Source organism: Netta rufina (genome assembly GCF_964035555.1).
Source record: "Netta rufina genome assembly, chromosome: 6".
NCBI lineage: Eukaryota > Metazoa > Chordata > Aves > Anseriformes > Anatidae > Netta > Netta rufina.
Window position 1 is genome coordinate 8,517,722 of NC_140129.1, and position 13,265 is coordinate 8,530,986.

Here is a 13,265-nt window from a genome sequence, read left to right on the forward strand (position 1 = left end):
TCTCCGTTGAGTTCATTGCAGCTAATGACTTTGAACTTGAAGGCCTGCTAATGCTAAACAGCTATCATCAGGCAAACGTGCTGAATTGCCACAGGAAGGAAAAGGTGCCTTGAAAGAAGGAACGGCACGGATTGATGCCAAGAAAACTGGACGTCAATGAATATTGTTGGACTGGTCTGCGCAACACCAGGTTTCTGGCCCAGACAAACATGTTTCCCATCTACAGTATTTATCTCCTGCCAATATAAATCCAGCCAAACTGGCTCCATTTAATTCTCACTCAATATGTCCTTGCAGAAACAAACAGAGAGAAGAGAAGTCTTTATCAAGAAATAGGCCTGCATAAAGCAGAGTGACTATCAGTCTTGTTTGAGGTAATTATCTCACCATTTCAGGCACTTCCCTTTTATCGACAACTCAGAGGCACTACTTACACAGTAAGGACCGATGACACAAGGACCGTAGGGCTCAAAATTTAACAAATCCTCAAGCACAGCCAAAATCACTTGACATCTGTTGGTTGCTCTGGGTTTCTGAAAGGCAGCACAAAATGTGCCCTCACTCAAAACGCCAGGAGTGTTGTCTTTTCCACCAAGGCAAAGATTTCAGGCACAGCTCTCAGAAGCTGTTGAAAAACACATGGATTAGAAGGACAGGGCATATTTTGCTCTCTGATCACTTACGGTCGGTACCATCCTGCCAGCTGCAGTCACACGTGGGCTATGTGAAGACTTACCCCAACATAAGCCAAAAAAGAAACACAGTTCCACTATGCACAGAGGTCGAGAAGCTCCACCAGTGTTTAAAATGTATCTTCAGGACAATGCTTCAAATCCTATCTCAGAACTGACAGTTTCTAAATGAATGAAAATGATTTCATCAGTTGTAAAAACATGCAGTACACAGCCAGCGATGCACACAAATGACACAAGCATTTCTGAAGTGTGAAGGCGACATTTCCAAAGTGCTCCCCATCAACTCCACAGCATTTTTCTGAAATCCACAGCACATTCTGAGAAATGAGAGAACATTGAGGCCCCGTCCATGCTACTGAACAGCACAGTATTTATTTCTGACATTGTGTTAAATAAACTCTCATAACCGTTGTTTCTATCATAAAGAAAAACCAAACACATCAATGGATCCCTAGTGGATAGAAAACTCAGCCACAAGGAGCAGGTAAATAGAAACTGTGAATTAAATAAAATTACTTTCTCCCCCTCTTCACATTTATTTTTTCACTAAGGCATAAAAAAAAAAAAAGCTTGCTTTTTACCACTTTTGTCTTGTTAAATCCTCCCAGAGGAGGCAGAGGGAGCAGCACAGCAATAATCCTAAACGTGGTGACGTTCCTTTGGCTTCCTCCTCTCATTACCCAACGCCAGAGATCATACCAAGGATTCGGGGACAAAGCACCCTTTTTTTGAAACAACCATCCCTGTCAGTAATTTGAATGAACAAGGCAACAGAGATCCCTCCAAACCTGTGAAGTTTTTACAAATTTAGCTTCAAGTTTCCTGCAGGTAGGTGGGCGTGTGCCTGCTTCCACAAGGACACTTTCGGTACCCTCTTTGCTACGTTATCACCGGCGTGCCCCTGAGAGGTTTCAATGCCCCGACAGTTTGGGAAAGACTAGATTGAGAATTGTCTCGAATGAGTCACCCTTGCTTACAAGTGGGGGTCCAACGCTTCACTGGGCATATCTCAATGGAAAACATGGTTTGAGAGCCAGTACTTGCACCACCTGTAGTGTCAGCCCATTTTAATCAAATGAAACGTGTTCCATGATTTTCTAAGAGATCACTACTCACAAAGAAGTTTTCTGCTTGGTAACTTTGCTGCCACTCCGCAGCACCATGCTTCAGCAAGTGCTCTGACTGTGAGGTTAGCAGTGAAATTGTTCGTAAGTGGATGTAATACATTCTGGGACACGTACTATCGGCTCTTCTCTTTGTGGAGAGGCAAACACAATTTTTCTGCTGGAGCTACGCTTGGAAGACTTTCTGAAAAATCTTACAGCAATTAAGCTAATTTATCCCTGCCAAGCAGATGCCAGAAATTAAAACTTGCAAGAATGACAGACTTGCATGATAGCTAAAGACAGAAGAAAATTGCAAGATCCGAGATTATCATTCTCTTGCCTGTATAGAAATGATTGTAATTATTGTTTGGTTCCCAACTATTCTGGGGCAGGCACCAAGGAAAGACATCTATCAAGACATTTGGATTCATTTAGGAGCCCTGCTCTAAGGGGTAATAAACGCGAGGCTAAAAATACCATTGACATTTCAATATTAATAATGATGTGTGCTCAAGTATCACTGTAGTGATCCTTCTGCAATAGCGTCGCAGTGTCTCTGTTTACTGCTGGCTTTCGTTTACCTTGCAGCTTCAGGAAGGTAATCGGCACGGTGTAGGAGTCTGAACCACCGCTTGTCCCAAGATTGTCACTCAATCTGATTCCGGAGTACAAATGCCTTTTAACTTGCCTGTTCAGTCTGTACTTTACATAGTATCTATCGTACAAGATTGTAAGAAATTAGAAACCGATACAAGATACGCAAGTCGCTGCTGTAGCTACTCCCAAGATTGGTATTACCCGTTCAACCTTGCAAAGCAACATGAAGTATGAGGAAGCAAAGATCCCAGTACTTCTGACTCCTTAAAATGACTACCAAAAGCATCCCTCTTGTATTCAACTTTCCCTGAGCTTTGAGGAAGTGCTTGAAAGGTGCTACAGATGCTGATCTGAACACATGCTGGTTGAGCACTATGTGCAACCGTAGCTCCTATTGAAATAAAAACCCTCTCCTAACAGCAGAATTTCATTGACCCCTCACAATATTGCCTAGCACTCAGTAAATAAAGATAGCCATCTTCTGACCTGCCCCAAACCACTATATTCTGACTTTCATCCCCTGCACCAAAAACAACAGGTGTAATATTACTATTTTTCATCTTCGCCCATTCTACGAGAACCAGGCATCCACAAGGCAAGAGGTAGCCGCAGGGGTGCGATGCCAGCACACTCAGCACCTCCTGTAAAGGTGATGCGGGACAGCAGTAGGTTAAACTCTGCCACTTTCGAGTCCAAACCTTCCTCCTCCCCTCCCAGGTCCAGGCACATCAGGTACGCTAATCGTTCAGAAAGAATCAACGTGGAGCTTGATGCTGCCACCATCAGACCGGTGCCTTTCCACATACTTTAATGAAGAAGCCCCTGGACTTAACATTGATTGAGCAGTTTCTAGAGCGGGGATGACAAAAGCGTATTTATTCCCCGCTGCCTTATTTTAATCCCTGCGTTTTGCAAATTCTTTGTAATTATGTATGCGGTTCAGTTTTAACTGTATCACCCTCTCCCAGAACTGTGAGCATATTAATAAAAATAAATAAGCCTGGCTTGCGAAAGGAGCTTTAAAGAGGTGGATGTCCAATTAAATTCCCAGGCTCCTTTGAAAATCCTAGCATTTTTCACTGTCAGGTGCCATTAGAATAAGAAAGGTCAGAGCCAAAACAGGATCTCGTGTAATTCCTTGTGAAGAACGGAGTCTGCGACCAGAAAGCGTTAGGGGATGCGGCACTGAATGCTCCCCAGTAGAAATCCAAATTTGCTTTGCTAAAATAGATTCATTCCACTGTAACAATTATTTGCCACAGCTAGGTGAGGACAAAGTTTTTGGAACATTTTCTGAAACTTTTGCCAACGTATTGTTCAAAGGCAGACCGACAGAGGTTGCTTCTCGATTCCTGTATTAACAAGCACAAAGACAGCGCTAATTCCGTCCGTCTGAACGGCATACACTTGGCAACCAGGAAAATAAATGTAGACAGAAACGGGGACAGGAAGACAGATGTTTTGTATTTATCAGCTCAAAGAAATGCTTCATGCGACCCGATCAACAAAGCCTTGTGGGCTGTTTTTATAGTGTAGATCTATCTGGAAGGTTAAGTGAGAAAATGAGCTTTAGAAATATTACTGCTCAGTGCGCTGCCGCGGCGCAGCCACCGAGCAGGATTACGCTGCGCCGAGCAAACAACATCAGCACAGGAGAGAATCCCATTAGCAAGTGAGAACCCGTGGCCTTGTTGCGGGTGCTGTTTGCATATATTGCAATTGCACAACCTTTAAAACTGCAAATTGGATTTAGTTCTCCCCTGGCTACCTGCCCATTTTTTTTTTTCAAATTGATTTATTAATGTCCACTGTTGCTTTGCAGTTTTATCCTTTTAGCAATAATAGATGTAATATATCACAAAAACAAATTTTTAAGAGTACATCATTAGAGTGATGTAGCGCTGGTAATAAACCCCTTCACACTTGGATGAACTTAAATCAGTTTCTCTTTATTGATTTTTGGTCATAACATAATTTTAAAGTTCAACTCAGTTAATAAAAAAAAGATTTGCTCTGGTGTTGCGCGTAAAATACTTGTGTTGTAAGTTTTCGCGTCATCTGTTGTAAAGGGCTTTACGGATTTATACGTTCCCTCAAATGAGGGTTCGTCACTACACAGCCTGCCTTATCTTCTTCTCACTGACCTGCATTTATCTGCCCAGCTTTATCGCCGCACAGCTTAGCGCACAATAGATCTTTGCTCTGCAACCATCCATTTGAACACACGCAGGCATTTTATCTTTCTAGCAGTATTTTGAATAATGGTCATTTGCATTTTTACCCAACTGCTACTTTTCCAAGCGCTGTGTGTGGATAAAACCAATTGTGTTGGGACCCTTATTTTTGTTTTCTTCCAGTAGAAAAGAAACAATTCATTTTTTCCACTTAGCTATTTTGAGATTTTTGTATATTTTATATGTAAACATAAAATAGATATTTTTTTTAAAAGAGTAGAATATTTGCAAACTGTTTTTTAGTCTTTCAAAAGTACAGTCACCCAGACAGAGTACGTTCAGGACAGCTGACCTTCAGGATTTATCGGCGAGGGAGCATACGGTTTGCTATGGGCATATAGTGCACCACCTTCGAACAGAGCTCATGGGTCTTTATGCTCTCCACCTTGCCCATCAGCAGCTCTGAGCTGTAATTTGGGGGCCTCTGAGCCCTCCCCTCACTTAAAATCACACTGGACGAGCAATCTGCAAGGCTGGCTATTGCTCAGAATACTGCACAAGCACGGTACTTAATTAGTTTCCATTCTCTCTCGTTTAACACATCACAGAGAGTCTCCAGACTGGTTTCTTACAGACATGAAAAGAGGGTGATTGGTGCTGGGCAAGACTGCAAAATTGGTGAAGACTGATAAGGGATGTTGTGGTTGAAAAGAAAGGCCAGACTGTGACCCCAGATCACTTCAAACAGATGCTGTGCGACAAATTTATCAGCCCAAGGGCTTACCTAATCCAGCGTTTTGTCTCCAGATATCCTTGAAGTTTTTGGAGTCGGCCGATACATAAAGCAAGCAAAAATGAGATCACTTGGAACCGGTGGCCCATAAGGAGCCTGTGATTAATGAAGCGAGTGGGTTGCCTACATCCTGGATGGTGAATTAGTCACATATACATTCATCTAAAGGGAAACCTTGGGCCAGGGACTTACACATTTACAGGGGCTTCATTTACAAAATTTGTGTACTTAATAACCAAAGAAATTAATAGCCAAATCGTTATCATCCATCTTAGGTGCCACCCACCTGAACAAACTACTCTGGTAGCAGTAAGGGAAGTCTCACCTCAATACATTAGTGCTAACCTCAACTCAAGAAGAATAATTCATCAGCCAGTAAGCACATACTTTTGTTTCTCTTTCACTAAAAGGGCTGTTTGTGTACGATCTTAACAAAAACATGCACACAGATCCATGCACACCAAAGAGCTGTATGCAATATTCAAATCAGTACCACGTACACGTAGTGACATACAGGGAAACTCTGGGAAGAGAAATAGCTTGTCCTAAGGTGCCTTGACTGGTTAAACAAGGGCAGAAGGAAAATTAAAAAATAAAAAAGTTTTTTTTAAGTTTTATCTTTCTAATTTCCAGTCTGCACCGCTCTTCTCTAAATGCATTTAGGCTTCATTCCTGCCTAGGGTTATCCTGGAAGATTTAGAACTGGAGCCTGTAAGAAAAAAACATCCCCTACATGGCACATAGCATACAACAAGAACGAACACTTCGGACACAGCCTTAAAAATGAAAGCCACAAAGCACCAGGTGGGTGCGTGCCCGATTCCCCCCAAGCAGGGTGCTGCAGTCACCAGAGCCCGCGCCCCGCTCCTTCCCAGCCAGCTCCGTGACGAACTGCTGCTAATGAGGAAATCCATAACCTTCCCGCAGCAGATGCTGAGGAAACACTCTTTCTTGATATGTAATGGTGTATTGATTTTTAATTTAAAAATATGCAAACATGACATTTGCAATAGTGACTCCGCAGACACAAAAGCTGTATTTTTGGACTTTTCGATCTGTATCAAGGTTTGCAAGCTCTTGCCATCAATAACTAGGCTAAAGAAACCCAACCCTGCACGAGGGGCCGTTTGCCTACAAAAGTAGTACTCGCCAGGGATTTCTCCCAGAACAAAAACACTCATGAAAAGCGGATGTAAACAGGCGCACGTAATGAACACGTCAAAGCTGAAGGTTAATTTGACAGCGCTGTGATAAAGGCATTGCCGATGGGGCAGTATCTCTACCTTGCCTTTAAGGCAACATCTCCTGTTATAAAACAGGATCGAACAGCATCACTCAGGATCCTACCTCCCTTGCTGGATGTATGCCCCCAACATGGGTTGCTTCCCCCTCACCCCTCCCCTCTTTTTTTGGAAAGGTGATGGTGGAAATGCCAAAGTGGATTTGTCATTAGCAAGAATGAGACTTAAAAAAGTATGCTTTGCACCTGTAAAAATAATTCGTATGACTGACTCACTGCAAAAACGAAAAAAAAATTATCATCACATCCATTTTCTGGAACGGGTCCTTAAAAGCGGGGAGGAAGGAGGGCACAGAAGGAGCGCAGAGGTCACTGCAGCGCCAGCAATGCGTTTTCAATTAAAGAAATCATTCTGGCCACGCTGTACAGCACGACCTATGCCCGCTGGAAAGATGCACCAAGTCAGGGGAGATGAATTAGAGGCTCCCGGAGCAGCACAGCAGGGAATAAACAGGGCCAGAAGAGACGGTGGTACCAAATCCTTGCCCAGGGCTGAGACAAGCCACTTTTGTGCGTACAAGCCCGGGTTTGTGAGCAGCACAGTCCCAGACCCATTCCCTCTGCCAGGGGGATGCTCAGAATTAGGAGGAAGGGGTTGCTGCCCCCTGGCTGGGCACAGCTTCTACCCGAGCCATCACCTGCTAAATACAGGCGGGTGGAAATGCCTTATCCCCACTGAGCACCACTGCTGTCAACGCAAAAAGCAAGCTAGGTAATTATTTTTTTCTGCATTCTGGATAAATCCCATAATAAGTGCTTGGGAAACCACTGAGGAAATACCCATTAATTCAGTTCATTAAATGATATCTTGATTTCTTACGAACAATCATTATTAGCTCAAAGACACGTGGGGGAAAAGAAGCAGTGAGCTACTCCTGAACGTCGCCCTCACCGCTACCTTACAATGCAGAGGCAAATATTCAAGTGCCTTTTGGAGTCCCCTTCCCATTTCACATCACTGAACCTCTTCTTTCCTCCAGCACATACAGATTCGTACCTACAGTAGCAAAGACAGCTCTGCCCTGTGGCAAACACCAGCCCGACCATCGTATTTACAAAGAAAAACAGTCCAACAGAAATAATGGGGCTGCTTTGGGGCAGCCCCCCAAGTGCCACTGCAGCAGGATGACAGGAGGAGGTAAAACACAAGTGCATATGGGACAACCAAAAATAACAATGCTCAGAGAAGCCCACAGAGGAAACCTGTGCCTATCTATAAACTCGCTGCTTTCTGAGCACACCGTTTGCTTGCAGGCAAAAACCTGGAAGAGGTGGCTGGGTTAGTGGCAAACCACCGAAATATGGCAGAACAGAAGAAATACCCATAGGGGACATCTGCAGCTGGGATAAACTGGCTCGGCTTCCCTGGCTTCAAAGGAGTGCCATCCGTTACACCAGCTGAGGATCTGGCCACACATTTATTTTTCAATTCTTTGCTAACGTACTGAAAATATCTTCTTGGAATCAATGTCCTGTAATAAAACACCATCCCAAGAGCGCACACTCTGAATGTCAAGGAGAGGAAAAAAATACATCTTGCACAGACTTATGCCATGTTCATAATCATTCGCTTAATTTTTAAGCAATTCAAAAGGAAAAATATGCTGAATATTTCTAACGATGTACCCTATAATCTTACAACATATTTAGAATAGGAAATTAAAGCTGAGCTAAACTACCAATTGTGTCAGCAAAAACAGCCTTTCATGGCAAAATGACAATTTTCTGTCTTTGAAAGCTGCCTTTTCCAGTTCAAAAAAATAAAAAAAATATAATCAAGCAGGAATGAAAAGTGTTTTGCCCTTTTATTGTGCAAACCAGCAAAAAATACATTCCCTCCCTGCAAGAGCTTTTCCAAGCCAAATCTGTATTTTTTACTGTAACTCTCCTAGAGATCACTCATTTGGTTGCAAAACATGAAAAAAAGAAAAAAAAAAAAGCATTTAACTCGACAAAGGCAAATAATCAAGCTATCGTCATTTTAAACAGCTACAGGTTCATCCAAATATTCAGCGGGTTTATTTTTACCTTCCTCTAAATGCTCTCACTGCGTGCAGCTTGACCCCATTGTGTAAAATGGCACGAGTCCATCTGACTTTAGCACAGCTCGTGCTCAATTTGTAAGTCGCCGGCCCTCACTACGAGGAATGTTGAAGGACTCCTTTAAATGCTGCAAAGTACAAGGTATCAGCATGGCACAAGCGATTTAAAAGGAGCATCGCGTTAAACAGCTTGGTAACCCCGTCATTCTCAGCTCTGCCCCATGCCCCTGTGGCACCACAAGCATTTCGGTGCAAACCTTGAGGCTTTTACAGTCTGGCAGGGAATTCAGTTTTGTTTCATTCCCGAGATTCTTTGGGTTATTCTGTACGAACAGAGACCCTCACCCCAGGCACACGACTCAACAGGAGACGTAAGAGCACGGTTTCGTAGGATGATTTCCCCAAAATGCTTCTGCACAGCTGTGTATTTAAATGATTTTCACTGCGAGCTCATGATACTCTCTCATTTACGTCCTAGCATGCTGCCGAAATCACAGCGCCTGTGACCCAGGTGCCTGTGAGCAAGGTCTGGTACCAGCACTCTTTAGGTGCTGGAGGCTCTAAAACAGAGCAACAAGTGTACAGAGCAGCCAGTTACTCGCAGTACACAGATAATGCTCTGTTAGGCTCCTGCAAGACCCGAGCAGCAACACTTCTAGCCGAGCTGTGAGTCAGTGAGAATGGAGAGCAACTCACAGAGCCAAGGCTGTCGATAGAAATAAAAATCGAGTGACCTTCAATTGCTAACTCAGCACAGGGGGGCATAAAAATTGGGGAGAGCAGAGTCCAAAGCATTAACCTCTTTCCAAGGAAGAGCAAGCAAAGAAAAGGCAAAACAAGCACTCGGATCTTGCTGTCCTGCCAGGGCCGGCTGACCACAGCACCAGGAGAGGCAGGGACCATGGCGAGGGCCATCCAGAGGGTGCAGGAGGTGGCAGTGACAGATGGCTCACCTGTGTGTGGCTCTGAAGAAGATGCAAATGTATTAGGGAAGGGGTGGCAGGGGGTTCCGTGCGTGCTGCATGGGCAAAGAGCAAAGCTTGGGGCAATCGTGACCTCCTGCCCTTTATTTTGGGCTAGTGGTTTTGCTACCACACCTGCCAGCAGCATGCCTGTGCCCTGTGGGTAAAGCACGAAAAGAAGCAGCTTTTAGCCTGGCTCTGCGTGGGTCTCCTTTAGCTTAATTCAGGAATAAGAAGGTCAGACCCTAACAAAAGCAGGTATTTCTTCGCCTGGACAGCATTTACTCCTGTCCTTTAGCACCACTTAACGAACCACAGCCGAGACTCCACAGCATTACAGGGGTCCTGAGGGCACACCACGTCTGAACTGCTGAAAACAGAAAAGCAGCAACATCACTTCATCATTTGAGATGTGCTCTGCCCCCCGTGTTATCCTTAACTTTGGGCTAGCATAGTTCCCAGTGTGATGGGCGTGTGAGCTTGGTCTATTCCACCAGCTGCATTTCAGGATTCAAACGCCAGGAATGCCAGAGGAACAGAGGACAGAGAAAAAGAAAAGCCGTTTCAGACAGTTGTGCCAATATGCAAATCCCAAATTTGTTTTAATGACTTATTAAGAACAAACACTGGGGGGAAAAAAGTTGAATCATGGAAAAAAAAAAAAAACAAAAAACCAGCATCATCAAGTCAAATAAGCAAGCTTTAGTATCAATGTCCACCTATTAAAATACTGAATTGAGCATACAAGAAAGAGCTGACAAGCCCAAACCCAGGCCCAGGCTGACAAGCGGTTTCTACTTGGAAAAAAGTCATGGTGAAACCAGAAATTCAAACTAAAAAAATAATAATAATTAAAAAAATCAATGTCTATGTTACCGCATCAACATTAAATGATAGAGAAGAAGAAGAAAAGAAAGAAGCTGTTTCCAACTGGGAGCAGGAAACCTCCCCTCCCAAGACGTTCCCACCGAGCCCTGCACCATGCAGCAGGTCCCTCCTGCAGAGGACCGATGTGCTGCTGACCCCATAGAGCCGAAGCTGGCTGCGCCGAGCAGAAGGGACGCTGCGTAACCTCCCCGTGCCACCCAGCCAAGCACTTAAATCTCCAGCAGTACTTCTAAAAGACCCCGAGGTTCAAGAGCAGCTCACGGCAAGTATGCAGATAATACAAGGACGTGACTGCGATAACGAGCTAAGCCAAATCAAGGTCGGGGAAGCACTCTCTTCCCCAGAGGTCTCTGGCTTGGCCATGGCCTGCTTTCTGTCCCCAGCATGTCCTGTTACCCACTGCCCCACACCACGTCCCTCCGCATACCTGAGAAATCCCAACCCCTCAGGCCTCACAGGCTATTGGCATGCTTCCTTCCCCATGCACACGCTGTACATGTGGAAACGTAAATTATCTGGCGAGAGGAGGTTTGTGCTGTATCAGATGGGATCGCGACAATTAAACTTGTTCCAACGCGTTGGAGCCGTCCTACTGAACAGCAAAGTTTCAGAGTCCCCACTCTGCCGAGTACCTGTACCTAGCCGAGGAGATTTGCTGCTGATTGGATTAGAACATAAGTGAAAATTCATGCATATTAATGATAAAATCCATTATTAGGGGTAAAGATGAATGTACAGTCATGGGGCATATTAGTAACTAACTTTTAAATGGAGATTATTTCTCCAAAGGAAAAGACAGAAATAATCCTCCCTAAGCCTGCTTCATTTTAAATATGGGCTGCCAGCAGCTAGATCTGCTCGCTTCCCCTCCTGATATCCCCTAAAACCTTCCAGCTTGTAATACACCCTGTGCGCTTGTCGCATCACTCACCCAACAAAAACAAGGGAATAAATCCAAACGTGTAAAACTGAAAACAGGAAAATCATCTGGGGGGAAAAAAACAACTAAGGCTCAGGGGAGGTCCCTGACACCTGGGGAAAGGCAGGAGGGACAGGGGGGGGACTGGGGAGCCCTGGGCTCACCCATTGCTGGATGTGGTGCTACCCCCAGACCTGTCTCCCTGGGGAGGGGATGAGGGACGAGGTAGTCCCCAGAGAGCCCCTGCAGCCCAGAAGGTAAAGGCTTTAACGGTGGCTCTGTGAACTCACTCTAGGACTGATGCTCTCTATCACAGCCAGGCAAGAGAGTGAATAAATCTGCCTTCTGCCAGGCAGCGTCAGAGATATGAATAAAGCATTACAAGGCAATTTCAGTACCGCGCAGCTTTGAACTGGGCTCCGTTTTCCCATCGCTATGCCCCTGCCCACCGCAGTGCAAGCGAAAATCCCCATTCATCGCGCTGGGACTTCTTTTTGATGTTGACTGCAGATAGAAGAGAGCACATGCAGACCTCGTGGATTATTGGCCAGTATCTAAAAAACTCCTTACGGAAGATGACTTCTGCCTGAAGCCCCGCACAGGGTAGAGCAGGATAAAGAGCGAGATTTGTGGCAATGAGACCCCCGTCCTCTGACATCGCGCTGCCCAAGTGAGGACGAGAGGGAGCTGGTGGCTCCATGCCAGGCCCCCCTTACACTGACAAGGGGCTGCATGCAAAAGAGGAAACTGCCCACCACTTGATCTGTCTAAAAACTAGCAGAAAAAACATTCCTTTGTGTCTTCTGTATTTTTTTTTCTCCTTTCTTTTTCCCTTGGATTTCTTCCCCAGCTGACTCCCCATCTCTCCCCCCTTTTCCCCAGGGCCTCACCCCGCACTAACATTCCCACACAGCCCCTGTGCGATGTAACAGGACCGCTTGCAGCAGCAGCAGATATCTGTTTCCCAGACCAGGTTTCCTCTCGGGTCTCAGTCCTGTAAACATTCAGAGCACGTGAGCAGTGCCCTTGATTTCAGGGAGCTGCTCACATGCTTAGAGATGCACAAATACCTCGGAGCTGGCGGGAGCCAGACGTGAACAGGCATAGGGCAAGCTTGGAAAAGAGGAAAAACCCTGTCAGTTAATAAATTACTGGTTAAGTGATCCCCCGGTTCAAAACACAATGACTCGAGGGATTTAACTCCAAAACACCACCAGAAAACGTGCACTGAGGGTCCAGCTCTGCAAGACCTCCGGCCCTTCCACTAAGAGCCACTCCAGGAACAGTGCACAAGGTGCCCACAGCCTGACCCACGGCCAGGTGCTCTGCACCAAATGGGATCACCCTTTAATCCCTCCAATCATCTCAGTAACCAAAAGTATCTCTGAATCTGCCCGGCTTCAGACAGCAATCGACACACTTCCTGCAGCAAACCCAGTCACTCTTCACCCAGGAATTGCTCTTAAGGACGTCCCACAGCATCTCTGCGTCTTTGTTGCCAGAGGCAAAGTCTGCCCACATCGGGATCCAAGCCCACGGGGTGGATGCCCCAGCATCACTTACTCCACGTGCACATATAAGTCGGAGTTTCTCTTGGCTTGGTTTAGACATTTGATGTTTACATTTTCCTGTTCCTCTGCGATTTTCTGTTTTATCAAAGCTGAGATTCTCATAAATCACACAGTTCCCGGCGTTGGGGTTTTAAGAATGCAAAACACCACAACATTGATTTTAAGATGAAATAAAACACCAGCTGGAGTTAGGGGAATCTGCAGCTACTAGCATCCGA

At 45.1% G+C, this 13,265-nt stretch overlaps 1 protein-coding gene across 1 annotated transcript in view; it reads right to left on the reverse strand.

Annotated features, from left to right (window-relative positions):
* ERBB4 (erb-b2 receptor tyrosine kinase 4) overlaps positions 1-13,265 on the reverse strand; it is a gene marked incomplete at both ends in the record, with an annotated part of 561,535 nt that overhangs the window by 399,732 nt on the left and 148,538 nt on the right. The gene's annotated exons all lie outside the window — the stretch shown is intronic.